The sequence below is a fragment of the Bos javanicus genome, chromosome 6 (assembly GCF_032452875.1).
Source record: "Bos javanicus breed banteng chromosome 6, ARS-OSU_banteng_1.0, whole genome shotgun sequence".
Taxonomy (NCBI): Eukaryota; Metazoa; Chordata; class Mammalia; order Artiodactyla; family Bovidae; genus Bos; species Bos javanicus.
In genome coordinates this window covers 1-20174 of record NC_083873.1, presented here as the reverse complement: position 1 = coordinate 20174, position 20174 = coordinate 1, and positions in this window count along the sequence as shown.

The following is a 20174-nucleotide window of genomic DNA, read 5'->3' as shown; positions in this document are numbered from 1 at the left end:
CGCTATAGCCGGAAACATGCTAAGGCACGTTGGAATTCTGCCAGTTCAGTCGAAAGTTAGAGTGGACTTCCCCAGGGGTCCAGTAGTTAAGACTCGACACTTCTTCAAGGATCATGGGTTTTAACCCCTGGTTGGGGAACTAAGATCCCACACAAACTGTAGCGTGGACAAAAATGTAAGTTAAGAGAACTCCCCCCTCATATGTACTAAAATTACATTAGCTCTCACCAGAAATTTGAAGCAAGGTATGAGAACCCAGAGCTGATCCACCCTGGTCTGTTCAGTGGGAAGATGTGGAAAATGACTTGAAAATCAGACAAAGTTTAAAGACAGCACACGGAGGCCAGCAGTGACCCCCGTGGGGCAAATGTCAACACGTGAGAATCCCCCTACTGACCCTGGTATTGTTTCTTTCAGCTTTTAGCTGAGCGATTTCCTCTTTGCTTTTACAAAGCTGCTCCCTGTATGTGTATTCTTCAAGAGTTGGAAATTCCTAGAAAACAGTTAAATGAGAAACTAAATGCAAACATAAATTAAAAAGAGAGCGAGACTGTGAAGACTGACCCTGTCAAGTCTCTCCAGGCTCCACACAAAGGATCTCCATGCCCCTCCAGAGAAGAGGGGTCCACTGACCCCAGGACCACACAGACCACAACAACTCAGACCGGCCTTCAGCCTCCACCTCGACCTGGCAGGCATGCGGCAGGAGAGAACCTGGCATCCAAGCCTGCCTTCTCAAGACCCAGGGACATTTGAGAAACTTTCCAAAACGTAAACCTAACAACAAAGTGGATAAAGAGATTCTTAAATGACACACAGACCAGTGACCTAGAGCCACTGGGGAGAGTGAAGAAAAAAAGGAAGGTCTACAAGGCCATGAGGCTTTGGAGTGTTTCTCTGGGAAAAAGGCAGATGGCACCTTAAAGCCATCTGTTACCCTGACTCCACAGAAGCCACCCAGTCATTCAATCAACTGGTTAAAATGTTAAATTTATGTTATATGTACTTTACCACAATTTGCGTGCATGCAGGGCCGTCCATGTGGTGAACTTGCTCAAACTGAACCACACGGAGTCTTTCGTTCTTCTATTTTTCTTTGCAGAAATTAAAAAAATCCTGGGCTACGTATCCCCTACTACATACTGAGTGTTCAGCACCCAGAACAGTGCCCAGCACTTGTAAGAGGCATGTAGTAGACATGTGTAGCTATGAGGGTGTATGTCGTACATGTAAGCAGTAGGTACCTGTCATTAAAATACTGGACACACTGGTCTGTGCTTTGTAACATGGGAGACATTAACGGGCTTAGCCTTTCTGCTTCAAGGACTGACTCTCTAGCTCGATCCTCATGCCCCAGAGATTCCTCCAGCCCGTATATCCTTTCTTTGCAAGAAGGGAGACATTAAGGGGCTTAGCCTTTCTGCTTCAAGGACTGACTCTATAGCTCAGTCCATGTGCCCCAGTGACTTCTCCAGCCAGTGTTTCCCTTCTTGTGGGGCCCCCGCCCATCCTCCACGCAGCAACTGCACAACCTCTTACAAGGTAAACCTGCTGGGGTCGATCCTGCCCACTAAGGCCAGAACGCCCTGGCCGGCAGGGCCCACAACCATGCTAACAAAGTGAAACACAACCCCAGTGCTTCGCCGGGTGAGGGCCAATCTGACGGGCCCAGCCCCCGGCTGCTCTCACCTCAGGCCGCTCTGCTTCCAGGACGTGGGCCGAGGCCAAGTCTTTCCTAGGCTTCGTCTTTGCCTTGGGGTTGCAGCGCTGGAATAACGCCCAAAGGCAGGCCCTTCTGCGACCCATCCTCGCGGATGGGGGCAGCCCCCCACTTGGGGGCAACCACTGTTTCACGGTAGGATACCTCGGCTACCGAGCTATCACCACCAATCTCACACTACGACCACCACTCTCACACACACTTCTCTCACACACCACTCTCACACACACCGTTCTCACACTATGACCACTGCTCTCACACTATGACCACCAAATTGCATGAAGGCTCTGCCTCCAGCACATCTCCCAGGAGCCCAGAACTGGAACCCACTCGGTCACAAGGGGCTCCGTGGCAACAGGGGGGCTGGGCTCAGGCCCACTCTCAAGGGTGCAGAGAGGGGGGAGGGGCTGCCAAAAAGACAACAATTGAGTGTGGAGTGCAGGAGAAGGCAGGCTGTGCCCATGGCTCAGGCCCCCTGTCAAACATGACCCTGCAAGGTACTGGGTCACAGTCGAACCAACCAGTATAAACTCCTTCAGAAACCACCACCCCTGGGAATGAGCACGTCTTCTAAGTGGGCTTCTGCCCCCTCTACCCCCCAAACAGGCCTCCAGTGAGGCTACTGAAAGGGCAGCCCTGAACTCAAGGGCGTCCCCAGAACCCACCCAGCTGAGGAGGACTCACCACGCTAGCTGCCCCTCACTCTCACCCTGAGCTCGGTCCTCCCTGTTGGACTCCCTCACTCGAGCTCAGCAAGGGCTTGACCAACCTCACTCCAGGCACTTAAAATGAACCCACAGTGGGTACAGGGGTTCATTCAACCTGCTGCGAACTTGCCCTCTTAACTTCGACCCTTGGCTGCCAGACGACTCTGCCCCGTGGGGAATGCATGGTGGAGGTTCAGGGGTGTCCCTGCCTCGAGCCGCGACAGCCAGCACCTCCCAGACCCCGCCTGAGTCTCCCACCCCTCTCCTGGCTCCACTCCCACCCTCGTGGCTCTCCACTCGCCAGGGCACAGGCCACTTGCTCCTGGCTCAGCCCGGACCTCTGCTGTCATTTGAGGACCTCGGTCCCCAGGATGCTTGGGATCCTATATCCACCCATCTCAGCAATTACGCACTCTGGGAGAGACAGGGTACAGTTTGGGGTCCCGCCCGCAGTTCACCCTGAACACGTTCTCTTTTTTTAGCTTTATCTACTGGAGTTCTCTGAGATGTGTTCTTAAAACATCAACTGTTGCTTTCAAAAAGACTGTAAGGTCACTGTGCTCAACTATACGAATAAAATCTTCATTTTCCACCTTAAAGTGAAACTGGAGGGAAGACTAAAAGCAGTCATTTTTTCAAACTGAAAAAGAAAACCCACATGTGACCATGTCACAGAATACAGGTCACGTAACCCCTCCCTCCTCAGCCTTGGCCTCCACCACCAGCAGCCCGGCATTGCACAGCCTGCCCTGGGCCGCCAGGGGCAAGGGCAGAGGGGAGACTGGCTCCTCTGTCTCCAGGCCATGTGGGCCGCCTGCTCCACCTCCTTCCCAAGTTCACGTGGCACTGAAACAGCCCGGGCAAGCTGGGGATTCTGACCAGAAACACAACCATGGGTACCAAGCAAGGACCCCTGGTTCTTGTTTTCCCTGGTATCAAATAAACTTGATCAAGACAATTACTGTGACTGTTACATGTGGCTTCAGATGACAGAAGACCCCCCAGGGTGTCTCCACTTCCAGTGACAGACGCTAGCATCTTGTAGGTCAGCCTACCAAGAGCTACAAAAGCTAAATAAGGTTTAAAAGAGGTCCTTAGGCAGCCACAATCCAAGATTTCAAACAAAAGCGAAGCTCAGTGAGGGAGCTGGAGACTGAGAGGGCTGCTCCTTCCCTCCTGGCATCTGCGCAAAGCTGACTCTGTGAAGAAAAGGAAGGGAAAAAGTCAAGCAGAGGGGGCTGGCTAACACAGCTCTGGAGGGTTCCTTGGGCTGTGGAGACAAAAAGTCGAGCGCAGGCCTGACAAGTCAGTCTGGATGTCAGAAAACGTACCCAACACTCTGCCCAAACCGGCTGAACGCTGACTATCAGTCACCTTGTGGTGCTCAGGAGAGACAGTGGGCTTCAGGACCTGCCGAGAAGGGGGGGCCCTGGGAGGCACCCCAGGCTTCCAGACACTGGAGACGCTGGAAAGCTCCCTGGGGTCGGGGGGGAAGGTGGGTGAAGGCTGCTGAGACTGAGCTTAAAAGGATCCAAGCCTCAAGTCCCTCAGGCCCTGAGTGAACAGACAGCTCTGTCCCCACTGGAGGTCTGCGTCAGAGGAAACTCTGGAGAAGGCAGCATCACTCAGAACCTCTAGGGTTTTCCAAACATAATGTCCAACATGCAACCAAAGAAGCAAAAGAGGGTGTAACAACAAACAGGACCAAGAGAAAAAGAGTTGAACCAGATCCAGAGGTATGAGATATATATCAGCATATCAGAGGTATGCTAGAGGTATCAGATGCAAATGTCACCTGTTCAAAAATATACTTGACGAAAGGAAAAATTTCTGAGAATCAAAACCAATCTAGAACTTTACAATAACAGTGACTGAATTTAAGAACTCAGTCTCTGGGCTTAACATCAGATTGGACGTAGCTGAAGAGAGGATCAGTGAACTGAAGGACGGATCAGTTACAATATATATATAAGAGGGAAAAAGGATAGAATGTATTGAAGGAGTCTGTTGTTAAACTATGTTGTTAAAAACTATAAATGGGGACCCTCATGGTGGAGAAAAGACAGAAAGGGGAATAAGAAATGCCTCCAGGTGAAACTAAAGAGCCTCTTAATGAAAGTGAAAGTGGAGAGTGAAAAATCTGGCATAAAACTCAACATTCAAAAAATGAAGATCATAGCATCCAGCCCCATCACTTCATGGCAAATAAATGGGGGAACAGTGGAAACAGTGACACACTTTATTTTCTTGGGCTCCAAAATTACTGCAGATGGTGAAATTAAAAGATGCTTGCTCCTTGGAAGGAAACCTATGACAAATCTAGACAGCATATTAAAAAGCAGAGACATTACTCTGCCAACAAAGGTTCATTTAGTCAAAGCTATGGTTTTTCCAGTAGTCATGTATGGATGTGAGAGTTGGCCCATGAAGAAGGCTGAAGGCCAAAGAATCAATGCTTCTGAACTGGGGAGTTGGAGAAGACTCTTGAGAGCCCCATGGACTACTAGGAGATCCAATCAGTCAGTCAATCCTAATGCAAATCAGTCCTGAATATTCATTGGAAAGACTGATGCTGAAGCTCCAATACTTTGGCCACCTGATGCAAAGAACTGACTCATTGGAAAAGAACCTGATGATGGGGAAGACTGAAGGCAGGAGGAGAAGGGGACGACAGAGGATGAGCTGGTTGGATGGCATCACCGACTTGATGGACATGAGCTTGAGCAAGCTCCAGGAGTTGGTGATGGACAGGGAAGCCTGGCATGCTGCAGCCCATGGGGTTGCAACGGGTCAGACACAGAGTGACTGAACTGACTGACAGGGACAGTGGAAATAGTTGGTTCAAGAATCAGACCATTGAGCCAAAAATGAAAACCACACATTGGTTTCAGCAGCTCTGCGGGTGCCTAAGGCAAGAAGAAAATGTTCAAGTGCTCAGAGGAAAAAGGGTGTGGCTTTTAACGGCACAACAACACTGAGAACTGACTTTCCAAGAACAAGGAAGTCAGAAGATAATGGACTGGCATCTGTAAAATGCTGAAAAACAAATAACCACCAACCTGGAATTCTATATCCAACAAAAACTCTCTTCGAAAGTGAAAGCAAAATAGAGACTTTGAGGGCAAATGGAAATGAGACAACTCATCCCCCACACACATGACCTAAAAAAAATATTAAGGCAGTGCTTTGGGAAAAAGAAAAGTAGTCTCTGACAGAAATATAAAAAACAAGTAGAGACCAACAATGAGGTAACTGTGAGGGTAAATACTAACTCTACAAAACAGTGATGTTAATGCCAAAAATATATCTAACAGTTTAAAGTGTGACAGTGACAGTAGCAAACAGTCGTGTCAGGGAGGCAGTAAGAGTACTAAGTTAGACTTGAATGTAAAACACACGCTGTGTCTGCGAATGTGCACCCAACAACCTGACAGAGGAGCACAGAACTAGAGAAACACTTCATACTTCTAAAAGAAGGCAAGAGCAAAGAACACAGACTAGGTGGGACAAAGAGAAAACACACAGCAACATGGTGTCTACACACTGAATATCAACATTATAAACAGAGCCAATACTCAAACTGATTCCAGTGAAAACTATACACTATTCAGAGGTACATGTTAAGATGGAAGGTCTTTTAGACAGGTGAAACTAAAAGATACCCAGGCTAACACGGACAGAAAAATGATATGGCAATATCACTGTCAAATAGTGTCTAAAGAAAGAAGCATTACTAGCAATAAAAAAGAACATCTCATACTGATACAAGTTCAGTCTAGCAAGAAGATGAGGATTCTAAACTTGAATGTACCTAATAACATAACCTCAAAATATCAATACATAAAAACTGACAGAAATAGAAAAGGAGTAACAGCCAAGTTCATAATCCCAGTGGGAGATGTTAAAGACACATCTCTCGTGGAACTGGGCTCCCTGGTACGTAGTCACCTGCAACCATGAAGTACCTGAAATGTGGCTGGCTCTACAATGAGATGTGCTGCAAGCCTGCAACACACGCTGGATTTTAAAGACTTAGCATGAAAAAAAGAACGTGAACTATTTCATTAGGTTTTATCATGTTGATTACACACTGAAATGATAATATTTGGGGTGTGTTAAAATAAAATATATTACAGGTAATTTCACCTAATTCTGCTTTTATTCAACGTGGCTACTGGAATCTGAATTACATGAGTGACAAACCTGATGTAACTGATACACACGGAACACTGCATTCCCACTGATACATATTATTTTCAAGAGCCCAACGAACATATAACAAAAAGAACATGTATTGGGCTATTAGGAAGGCTCGGATTATTTCAAAAGACTGAAATAATGCAGAGTATACTTAGGGACTGCAATGGGCTGACAGTTTATGGGCCCTCAAACTTCACCCCGCAGGTGGTGATGATCCTAGGAGGCAGGCACTCTGGGAGGGGTCAGGCCAGGAAGGAATGGGCTCCAGTGCTGCAAGGACAGGGAGAAGCAGCAGGCAGTCTAGGAACCAGGAAACATGACTCACCAGACGTGGCACCTGCTGATGATCTTGGGACTCCCCAGCCTCCAGGACTACAAGAAACAACTTTCTGTTGTTTATCAGCTAGTCTACGGGATTTACAACAGTAGCCCAAAAAGACAGGGCTCTTTGATAGTGAAAAAGACAGGGCTCTTTGATAGTGAAGGACAGGGAAGCCTGGCATGCTGCAGTTCATGGGTCACAAAGAGTCGGACATGACTTAACGAATGACCACCACCACCACCACCACCACCAGTTGATCTGAGTTAAGACTAAAACGGAACTCATGGCTTAGGCTATTTAGTCTGTTTCACACAGGCCAAAATGACTCATATATTTTAAAGTATTTATCCAAAAGTGCCCCTTGATAGCATTTTACAGCCTGTACATAATAGGATGAATACTTTTAAAATAAATTTACTAGTCTATACTTCTAAAATATAATATTTCAAAATATTTTCCTATAAGAGACTTCGAATATTTTTTCAGTAACTCTCCCTCTTTCCCTCTATTACAGGCACTGAACAATGTTGAGGAAAAATCAGTTTGGTGCTAGGAAGTCACAGGCAGGATACTTACCAACTTGAAAGATTAGTAGCAGAAAAAAAAAAAAGATTAGTAGTATATACTATATATTCATAGAGAATTACTTGCTGTCATTAATGTTGGAAGAGCAAAACATACCCATTTCCTTATGGTCCTTTCATAAACAATGCTTCTCTAGTTTGTCTTTTAAACACATAAACAGTGTTTCTCTAGTTCTGTGCTCCTCTGTCAGGTCCTTCTGTTATTGTCTGGTGAAGGGGAAACACTGTTATCAGAAAATGAAACTAAAATTATAAGTTAGATATGATGTTATTGTTCTACTTTTGTATGTTTCTGAATCAAGATTAGATAAACAACAGATGGGCTGCCTTCTGTGGCTGAAAATAGAAATAATGGGTTGTTTGTTTTCTACACAAATAATTTTTTTTAATTCTACAAATGGCTCTAAGGTGAACTTGACAGTCTTGGCTAAGCTGCTTCTATTATGGTAACACATTTCTATTATTGAAACACAGGTTCTAGTATCAAAATTCCTTGGGACATAGATAATTGGATTAGATGGATGAAAGAGAAAAAAATGAAGGGGGAAACTTTAGGAAAGGAAACATGTTCTTTTGAAAATCAATGTTTAAAAGACAAAATGATGATTCTAATACAGAATATAAGAACAATTCTTTTTTAAACCTCAGGAATTATGTACTTGCCACAACAGAATAATGAAATTTTTCTTTGTGTATGTCTTACTCTTTGTAGTAAGAGGCTTAACTTTACTTTCTCATTTAATCTTCACAGCCACCTATGAGGTAGATATTACTGTATTTAACATATTACTCCCTATATTTCTATGAGGAAACTGAGACTCAAAGTGTTACAGATGGGACTGTAAACCCCATGTTTTTAATAAATATGTTACATGTGAATGGCTTTCTAGAAATATCAACAAACTTTGAAATGTGTAACTCTTTCATAAAATGCTTTGAGCCTCTTAGAAGCCCCTAAATAAATAGGAAGATGTGGGAAAACAGAAATGAATATTCTCTGTAAAAACAAAAAATAATGCCTTAAGAGACATATAAAATACAAAATAACTATGTGTAATAATAAAATGATAAAGACAGGAGTCAGAGGAACACTAATGGGAGAGTGATCCAAGTTATTATTTGTATTAGAATACTGTAAGTCAAGAGTACATATCATAATTTCTGGGGTAAGCAATAAAAGAATGCACAACTAACTAGGTAATCAGAGAGAGAAATACAATAATACAAAAGAAGTCAAGACAGGAGAGAGAAAAAGAAAAACAGTTTGGAAAAACTGAAATCGAATAATAAGATGGCAGATATTAACCCAAGTACATCACCAATTGCATTATATATAAATGAACTATCGACTACATAAGAGAGTAAGATTGCTGGACTAGGTACAAAAAAAATTTGCTGATAGGAATGTAAAATGAGGCAACCACTATGGAGAACAGTCTGGTGACTATTCAAGCAGTTAAACATAAAACTGCCACGTGAATCAGAATTCCACTCCTAGGAATATACCCCAAATAATTTTAAATCATGTCTAAGCAAAAATAATCCTGCTTATTTAACTTCTATGCAAAGTACATCATGTGAAATGCCAGACTGGACAAAACACAAGCCGGAATCAAGATTGCTGGGAGAAATATCAATAACCTCAGATGTGCAGATGACACGACCCTTACGGCAGAAAGCAAAGAAGGACCAAAGAGCCTCTGGATGAAAAGTGAAAGAGGAGAGTGAAAAAGTGGGCTTACAACTCAACATTCAGAAAACTAAGATCACGGCATCCAGTCCCATCACTTCATGGCAAATAGACAGGAAAACAATGGAAACAGTGACAGACTATTTTGGGGGCCTCCAAAATCACTGCAGATGCTGACTGCATCCATGATATTAAAAGACACTTGCTCCTTGGAAGAAAAGTTATGATCATCTTAGACGGCATATTAAAAAGCAGAGACATTACTTACCAACAAAGGTCCGTCTCATCAAAGCTGTAGTTTTTCCAGTAGTCATGTATGGATGTGAGAATTGAGCTATAAAGAAAGCTGAGTGCCAAAGAATTGAGGCTTTTGAACTGTGGTGTTGAAGAAGACTCTTGAGTCCCTTGGATGGCAAGGAGATCAAACCGCTCTATCATAAAGGAAATCAGTCCTGAATATTCATTGGAAGGACTGATGCTGAAGCTGAAACTCCAATACTGTGGCCACCTAATGGGAAGAACTGATTCACTGGGAAAGACCTTGATGCTGGGAAAGATTGAAGACGGGACGAGAAGGGGACAACAGAGGATGAGATGGTTGGATGGCATCACCGACTAAATGGACAGAAGTTTGAGCAAGCTCTGGCAGTTGGTGATGGACAGGGAGGCCTGGCATGCTACAGTCCATGCGGTCGCAGAGAGTTGGACATGGCTGAGCGACTGACCTGAACTGAAGCAAAAATGTGCATATGAATGTTCATAACAGAGCAGTGTTATTCATAATAACCATAAAGAGCAAAATAAAGCAAAAGCAAGCAAAGGAAAGGAAATAACAAAGAAGAGAAGTCAATGACACTGAAATCAGAAAATCAATTTTTTTAAAAAAAATCACACAACCCAAGAGCTGGTTCTTTGAAAACTTTAGTACAATTGATAAGGTTCTAGTACAAATGATTTAAAACGACAGAGAAACACAACTTAACCAATATCAAGAATGAAAAAGAGGGTATCACTAGAGACTGTACCGACATTAAAAATATAATAAGGAAGGACTTCCCTAGTGGCCCAGTGGTTAAGAATCTGCCTGCCAATGCAGGGGACATGGGTTCGATCCATGGTCCAGGAAATTCCCTCATGCTTCAGAGTGACATGCCCATGTGCCACAACTACTGAAGCCCACACACTCTGCAGCCCAGGCTCCGCAACAAGAGAAGCCACCACAATGAAAAGCCTAAAACAAAGAGTAGCCCCCACACTCTGCAACTAGGGAAAGACTGCACACAGCAATGAAAACCCAGCACAACCAAAACTAACTTTCACTTTCCAATAAAAATGTTAAAAATACCTAAGTAATATTACAAACAACTCTATGCATATAAACCAGACAATTTAGATGAAGTAGACCAATTCCTCAGACTGCCAAAACTCACCCAAGATGAAACTGATAATATGAACAGTCCTGTAACGATTCAACAAATTGAATTTGTAGTTTAAAATCTCCTGAACAAAGATGTTCAGGCCTGATGCTTTCATTGGTAAAATCTAACAATTTTAAAGGGATACCAATTCTACACAATCTCTTCCAGAAAACAGCAGAGAACTAATCCAAACAAATTCTATGAAGTCCGGATTACTTAATATTCAGTTCAGTTCAGTTGCTCAGTCATGTCCAACTCTTTGAGACCCCGTGGATTGCAGCAAGCCAGGTATCCCTGTCCATCAGCAACTCCCAGAGTTTACTCAAACTCATGTCCATTGAGTTGCTGATGCCATCCAACCGTCTCATCCTCTGTGGTCCCCCATCTCCTCCTGCCCCCCAATCCTTCCCAGCATCAGAGTCTTTTCAAATGAGTCAACTCTTCGCATGAGGTGGCCAAAGTATTGGAGTTACATCTTTAGCATCATTCCTTCCAAAGAACACCCAGGACTGATCTCCTTTAGAATGGACTGGTTGCATCTCCTTGCAGTCCAAGGGACTCTCAAGAGTCTTCTCCAACAGCACAGTTCAAAAGCATCAATTCTTTGGCACCCCAAAAATCAAAACACTGTGGTATTGGTGGTGAAATAGGCACAAAGATCAACAAGACAGAATAGAGAACCCAAATATAAATCTATACAAGGACAGATAACTGATTTTTGAGGAAGAAGCAAAAGCAGTTCAATGGTGGAAGGACAGATAGCCTTCCCAACAAATGGTGCTTAAGCTATTGGATATTCACAGGCAAAAAAATGAAACTCACTTGATACAAGTTAACTCAAAATTGATCATAGATTTAAATGTGAGACATAAAGCTATAAAACTTCAGAGAATTTGCAGACCCACTGAAGAATTCTTAGAAACGACACCAAAAATGCAGTCCCTAAAAGGAAAAAAAACTTGGTAAACTGGACTTTTTTAAAATTTAAGACTTCTAGTCTCCTAGACTTTGTTAAAAGGCTGAAAAAGCAAGCTATAGACTAGAATACACTATTTACAAACTGTATTTCCAACAAAGGATTTGTATCTAGAATCTATAAAGAACTCTCAAAGCTCAAAAGTAAAAAGCAATTCAACTGAAAATGAACAATAGACATGAACATACATTTTATCAAAGAAGATACATGAATGGCACATGAAGATGTTCAATATTATTAGTCATAAGGGAAATGCAAATTGAAATCATGTAAGATATCACATCATCTGAGAAAAGCTGAATAAAAAATAGTGAAAATACCAAACGGTGGTAAGAATGCTGAGAACATACGTCTCTCATACACTGCTGGTAGAATGTAAAATGGTAGAACTTCTATGGAAAATAGCTGAGTAGTTTCTTAAAAATTCAAATACATGCTTATCCTGCAACCCAGCAATCACACTCCTGGGCATTTATTTACATGAAATGAAAATTTACGTCTGCACAGAAACCTGTACATGAATGTTCAGAGCAGCTTTATTTGCAATAGCAAAAAGCTGGAAACAACTCAGTATCCTTCAGTGGATGATTAAACAAACTGCAGAACATCTCTGTAACGGAATACTTCTCAGCAATTAAAAACAGTCACTACTGGTACATGAAGCAACTTGGATGGGTCTCAAGGTATTATGCTAAACGAAAAAAGTCAATCTCAAAAGATTATACACTGTATGAATCTATTTATATAACATTCTTGACAAAATTATAGGGACAGAGAACAAATTAGTGGTTGCCTGGGAACAGGAAAGAGTGGTAGGGAGAAAGGAAGCACAAGAAAGATGTGGTGATAAAAACAGTTCTGTATCATTTTGGGGTTTTGTTTTCTTTTTGCCACGCTGGGGGTCTTGTGGGATCTCAGTTCCCCAACCAGGGATCTGAACTCGTGCCCCCTGCAGTGGAAGCACAGAATCCTAACCACTGGATTGCCAGGGAATTTCCACAGTATCTTAACCAAAGTGATGGCTCCATGAACTTATACATGTGATACAAATGCAAAGACAATAAAAATACATGGACATGTGCATATACAGACACAAAAATGAGTACATGTAAAAACGGGTGAAATATGATAACGGGCTAAAGAGTATACCTATGATAACTTTCCTTTTTTTTTTTTTTTTTTAGATCACCTGTGCCTTTAAAACTTTTTATTTATTTATTTGGCTGTGCTGGGTCTTCACTGCTGAGTGCAGGCTTTCTCTAGCTGCAGTGAGTGGGGGCTACTCTCTAGTTGCAGTGTGCAGGCTTCTCATTTGCAGCGGCTTCTCTTGTTGCAGAACACAGACTCTAGGGAATAGAGGCTTCAGTAGTTGTGGTACCTGGGCTCAGCTGTCCCGAAGCATGTGGGATCTTTCTGGATCAGGGATCAAACTGGTGCCCCCAGTATCAAACTGGCAGGAGGATTCTTAACCACTCGACCACTAGGGAAGTCCAAGGTCCCAGTTTTGATACTAATGGCTACATAAGATATCAAGGCACAGTTCCCCAGCCCCCCGCCCCCAGTGAAACTAGCTACAGTATATAGAATTTCTACACTCCTTTAATTTCCTGAGCTGCTGCTGTTGCTAAGTTGCTTCAGTCGTGTCCGACCCTGTGTGACCCCATAGATGGCAGCTCACCAGACTCCCCTGTCCCTGGGATTCTCCAGGCAAGAACACTGGAGTGGGTTGCCATTTCCTTCTCCAATGCATGAAAGTGAAAAGTGAAAAGTGAAAGTGAGGTCGCTCAGTCATGTCTGACTTTTAGCCAGCCCATGGCCTGCAGCCTACCAGGCTCCTCCATCCATGGGATTTTCCAGGCAAGAGTACTGGAGTGGGTTGCCATTGCCTTCTCCCTGTGAGTCTATAACTATTTTCAAGTTTAGGGATTCCCTGGTGGTCCAGTGGTTAAGAATCCACCTTGTAATGCAAGGGACACCAGTTCAGTCCCTGGTCTGGGAAGATCCCACATGCCACAGGGCAACTGAGCCAGTGGGCCACAACTAGTGAGCCCGAGCTCTGGAGCCTGCAAGTTGCAACTATTAAGCCCATGCTCCATGACTACTGAAGCCTATGCACTTTCGAGCCTGTGCCCTGAAACAAGAGAAGCCCCTGCAACGGAGAAGCTCTTAAACCACAACTAGAGAAAGACTGTGCACAGCAACAAAGACCCAGTGCCACCAAAAAAAAAAAAAAATTCAAAGCTTAAAAATGCATTATATTCACATGCTGATGTATGTATAGACATCATACATACAAGCATATGTATGCCTTAAGTAAGTCGCAAACTTGCTTAGTCCTCAACTATACAATACCAACTAATCTGATATTGATATGTTACCATGTTAGTAAAACCTGCATTTGTGAGCCCCATCATGAATTATAAAACTGACTTGAATCACCATTTTGTGCTGTTTGCACTGAGTATAAGGCTTTAAGTGTATGCTTCTGTCACTCACTAGCTGTAAGTATCTTGTGCTGTGGCTCAGCTAGCATTGATGGACACTCACTACAGGCTGGGCAGTGCTGTAAGTGCTTCACACACCTAACTTAATCTTCTCAACAATCCCATAAGGCAGGTACTATCATTAATCATACCATTTGATAATAAATGTGAAGAAAAGAAGACACAGAAAGCTAAGTAGCTCACCGAAGATCACAGAGCTACAAAGACAGTCCCAAGAGTTCAACCTTGGCATTCTTGTCCAGAGCCCTTGAGCTTATTAACCAGTTTGTTCTCTGTAACCTCTCTAAATTTCAGCTTTTCCTCTATAAAATGGTGTTAATATATATAGAAGTATTAAGGAGATCAAACCAGTCCAGTCAATCCTAAAGGGAATCAACCCTGAATATTCACTGCAAGGACTGATGCTGAAGCTCCAATACTTTGGCCACCTGATGTGAAGAGCCGACTCACTAGAAAAGACCCTGATGCTGGGAAAGACTGAGGGCAGGAGGACAAGGAGATGACAGAGGATGAGATGACTGGATGGCATCACAGACTCAATGGAGATGAGTTTGAGCAAATTCCGGGAGATGGTGAAGGACAGGGAAGCCTGGCATGCTGCAGTCCATGGGGTTGCAAAGAGTCGGACACAACTTAGCGACCGAACAACAACAACATATACAAATAAGAATATATAAAATAGGATACAGCTCCTAGTAAATGACAGCTTAAAAACAGATTAGGAAAGAGTTACAAATTAATAAAGCTGCAGAAGGCCTATTTGATGGGCACCAGGAACCCTGCTCAATTCCCTGTGCGCAATCAACTACCAAGTGAAAAAGTCAATTGTCAACTGGAATGGTGTTTTTAAAAAGCAAAATAAAACATGCATTAAAATCTAAATCCCAATTCTGGGTGAAAGAAACCAGACATAAAAAAGTACATTCATATAAAACTCTAGAAAATGAACACACTAATCCACAGTGACAGAAAGCAGATCAGTGGCTGTTTCCGCAGGGAGTCAACTCAGAGGGGTGGACTACAATGGGCACAGGGAAGCTTTTGCAGCGTAGTAGTGTCAGTTGCCTGGAGAATCCCAGGGACGGGAAGCCTGGTGGGCTGCCGTCGATGGAGTCACACAGAGTCGGACATGACTGAAGCGACCTAGCAGCAGCAGCAGTGTTAGTCGCTCAGTAGTGTTGAACTCTGTGCGACCCCACGGACTGTGGCCCACCAGGCTCCTCTGTCCATGGGATTCTCCACGCAACAATACTGGAGTGGATTGCCATTCCCTTCTCCAGAGGATCTTCCCAATCCAGGAATCAAACCTGGGTCTCCTGCATTGCAGGCAGATTCTTTAGTGTCTGAGCCACAGGGAAGATCCCTAGGAAGCTTTTGAGGTGATGGAAAAGTATGATATCTTGATAGTGATGATGGTTTCACAGATATATACTTCTGTCAAAACTCAAGCTGAACACTGTTCAATGGGTACAGTTAACTGTATACAAATCATACCTCAATACAATTATGTCAAAACAAAAAACATTAATATTTTTCAAATAAGCAAATTGCCCTGATTATAACTCTTAACAATTTTTAACTTCATCAAAGTAAAAATTAAATGTTAGCCAGCATACTGCCAAGTTGAGAATATATATAAGGAACACAGACTATCAAAGCTCTATAAAGGAGGAAAAAAGAATCTTCAGCTGATAAAGTTTTTAGAAGATTCTTACTGAGTACTCCTCTAAGCAGCAGAACTTTTATTCACTAAATTAAGACCAGGGTATATGAAGTTTACAAACTCAAAAGTAACTTTCTAATATTAAATTTCTGGTTTCTTCAACAAAGGTGCAAGACAGGGAACCTTCTATTTTTTTGTTCAAATTCAAATCAACCAAGCCTTTGTGCTCCTATTCTCTTTCTTCTTTGAAATTTCCATTCCTGTTACCATAGGAACCTGCTAGCTGACAAGCCTTCAAGCATAGCAACAGCCCAAGCTTAGCAAGGAGTGTGAAAGGGGAACAGAGTCAAAGGCCAAAATTTGACTCGTGAGATTCAGAATTCCAATCTCTGTCACTCTACAAAGGGTCTGAGAACCACAGAAACTGTATCCTACTGGGTTTGGGAATATTATGACTAAATTTACTAAATGTGAAACCAAATGTGGAACGGCCTTGAAAATTCAAAAATGGTATTCATTCTATTTTAGATCCAAATTAGAGTAAGAAATTATTTTAAACAATTTTTTAGAATAATTTTAAGTGATGTAAAATAAGACCTTTGAAAACGTTTTTGTAAGAATAAAATTCTAAAGAGAAAAGGTCTAAAACTTTAAGAATTACTTTATATAGAATATATATAAAATTCTATGTTTGTAAAATACCTTTAGTCCCATAGATTTGCTTTTCTTTTACAAATTTATTTTGTTAATGTCTTATGACAGCATATTAAGTACTTTCCAATATTAGTTCAGTGAGCTAGTTTGCAGAAATATGACTTTATCACAGGAGTATATTTATCTTAAGTCAAAGGGGAGCTCCTGGAGCAGCCCATAAAATCTGACTTTTCTTCAGGAAGTACTTTTAACATTTCAAGTATCATGAATGGTTGTGAATTATAGTCTGACTCAAAAGATAAAACTTTACAAACCAAATTCATCACAATTAATACTTTAAAATAAGCATTTTAAGGCATTCTTTTAAAGTGATCTAAAATGCAAGATAATCAATTAAAATTTTAAAAGCTTATTTTTTCTTAAAGTCAGAAATCACTAAATGCAATTAATTCTCCACTACTTGTGTATTTTCCACACTTTTCGATTCAGAAGTTTCCTAATTCCTGGCTGCTTTCCCTATCACACAATAGGCTCTTCAATCCACTTCACCAGGCTGTTGTTTGCTTAGGGAAAACCACCGTAATAATACTAACCCAAATAGAAGATAATAAGTCAGTCTGCTGGATAATGCACGTATCCTAAAAATATAAGCCATGAGTTTAAAGAATAAATACAATCAAAGAAATTTCATTTCCTCAAATGCCTATCCACAAAATGTTAATCATGGGTACAAAGAGGTATTAAATTATAGTATCCTCTTAAAAACAAAACAACAGAAAACTCTGTCTTTCAAGGTCAATTCAAACATCATCTGCAACTGATCCTTTCCACACATGATCCTTTTCTTTCTCTTTGAATCCTCTCAGCACTATATGCCTATTTATGGCATTTACCAAGTTCTTCCTTAAGTTTCAGTCATTCAGATAAAAACATATTTAATAAAAGTTACTAAGTCTTAGACACTGCAACTGGGAGCTAGACAAAAAAGGACAGCTGGGATTTTTAAAAATAAAGTTTCTGTACTAATTTTACTATTTTAAAAATACAATGTGTTTCTTACAAAAAACAAAACAGAAAACACAAACATTAAATGAAAAACACAGAAAACACAATAAACTGTGCTAATTCAAGAACAATCACTGTTGGTCTTGACAAAAATCTTTCCAGATCACTTACACTACATGAACATGAATACGCTTCTTTTCTTCAACAAAAACAGGATGATACCATATATAGTATTTTATTATCTCTTCCTATTTTTTCCTATTAATTAATGTATCAGATTTGGCTTCCCTGGTGGCTCAGTAGTAAAGAATCCACCTGCCAAGCAGGAGACTCTGGTTCAATCCCTGGCTCAGGGAGATTCCCTGGAGGAGGAAATGGCAAAGCCACTCCAGGATTCTTGCCTGGGAAATCCCACTGACAGAGAAGCCTGGAGGGATCCATCAAGTATAACCATTAGAATTTGACAGGCAAAGATGGAGATGAGATGATTATTTAGGCAGAAAGAGAATGAAAGGTCTAGAGATAAGAAAGCGGGTTTGTTTTAGTCCTTTACTTTACTATACTACTTACAAGTGTAAACACATACTGTCGAAAGCTTCAAGTCACTTTGACCTTTCCCTGCTCCAAAAAAAAAAAAAAAGGGCCAAGTAAAACACTGGTGTTCACAGAAAAGTGGTATCTCTGGTACTCCTGTCAGGACTACCATTACTAACCCCAACAAACTCACAGCTACTTACAATTCCAGGAGATCATGTGCTTGGGTACAGCTCTACAACCTCTACACGACTACCACCACCTCTTCTGGAATTCACAGTTGATGAAGTTCATTAACTCTCTCAAACATTTATTTAGCAGTTACCTATGACTGGTTCCAAATAGGAAAAGGAGCTCGTCAAGGCTGTTTATTGTCACCCGGTTTATTTAACTTATATGCAGAGTACATCATGAGAAACGCTGGACTGGAAGACACACAAGCTGGAATCAAGATTTCCGGGAGAAATATCAATAACCTCAGATATGCAGATGACACCACCCTTATGGCAGAAAGTGAAGAGGAACTAAAAGCCTCTTGATGAGAGTGAAAGAGAGTGAAAAAGTTGGCTTAAAGCTCAACATTCAGAAAATGAAGATCATGGCATCCGGTCCCAACACTTCATGGGAAATAGATGGGGAAACAGTGTCAGACTTTATTTTTCTGGGCTCCAAAATCACTGCAGATGATGACTGCAGCCATGAAATTAAAAGACACTTACTCCTTGGAAGGAAAGTTACGACCAACCTAGATAGCGTATTCAAAAGCAGAGACATTACTTTACCAACAAAGGTTCGTCCAGTCAAGGCTATGGTTTTTCCTGTGGTCATGTATGGATGTGAGAGTTGGACTGTGAAGAAAGCTGAGCGCTGAAGAATTGATGCTTTTGAACTGTGGTGTTGGAGAAGATTCTTCAGAGTCCCTTGGACTACAAGGAGATCCAACCAGTCCATTCTAAAGGAGATCTGCCCTGGGATTTCTTTTTTTTGAATTTTTTTTAAGCACAGAAAGAGGTTTTTTGGCCACCTTTTTTGAAGTTTAATTCCACAAATCATTTACTTTGTTGCAAGTATAGGAGTCAATGCACATTTTGCCATTTAAGAGGAAAGAATGTGTGGATATCTGAGGGAACATATTTGTGGCTTGTTTCCATGATATCTCAGAACTCCCTACCCTGCCTGCCTAAAGATCAGCCCTGGGATTTCTTTGGAAGGAATGATGCTAAAGCTGAAACTCAGTACTTTGGCCACCTCATGTGAAGAGTTGACTCATTGGAAAAGACTGATGCTGGGAGGGATTGGGGGCAGGAGGAGAAGGGGACGACAGAGGATGAGATGGCTGGATGGCATCACTGATTCGATGGACATGAGTCTGAGTGAACTCCGGGAGTTGGTGATGGACAGGGAGGCCTGGTGTGCTGTGATTCATGGGGTTGCAAAGAGTCGCACACGACTGAGTGACTGATCTGACCTCATCTGATCTGATGTGTTAGGTACTATGTTACCTGCTGGCCCTACAAAGATGAATAAGGACCTCAATAGCAAGTTCTGCTTTCAAAAGCAAGTGTCCTGCAGTAGGACCTGAACTAAAAAATGAGGACAAGTTCGTACCCAATACAATGGCTATTATTCCAAAACAAAAACCCAGAAAATAACTAGTGTTGGAGAGGATACAGAGATACTGGAACCCTTGTGCATCGCTAGCAAAAATGTAGAATGGAGCAGCTGCTATACAAAACAGTTTGGAGGGTCCTCAAAAAATTAAACAGAATTATCATGCTATCCTAAAATTTCACTTCTGAGAATAACCAAAAAAATTTAAAGCAATGTCTGGAACAAATATTTATGCATCTGTATTCATAGCAGCTATATTCATAATAGCCAAAAAGTGGAAGGAACTCAATTGTCTGATGCATGAATGATTAAACTAAACGTTGGGCATAAATATGCAACAAAATATTATTCAGTCTTAAAAAGGAAGGAAATTCTGACACTTGTTACGACATACATGAATCTTGAAGACATTGTACAAAGTGAAATAAGCCAATCACAAAAGGACAAATATTTTATGATTTCACTTAAATGAGGTACTGGAGTAGTCAAATTCAGAGAGAAAGAAAAAAAGTAGAATGGTGGTTGCCAAAGGTTGAGGGGAGGGGAGAACAGGGAATTAGTGTTTAATAGGTAGTGTTTCAGTTTC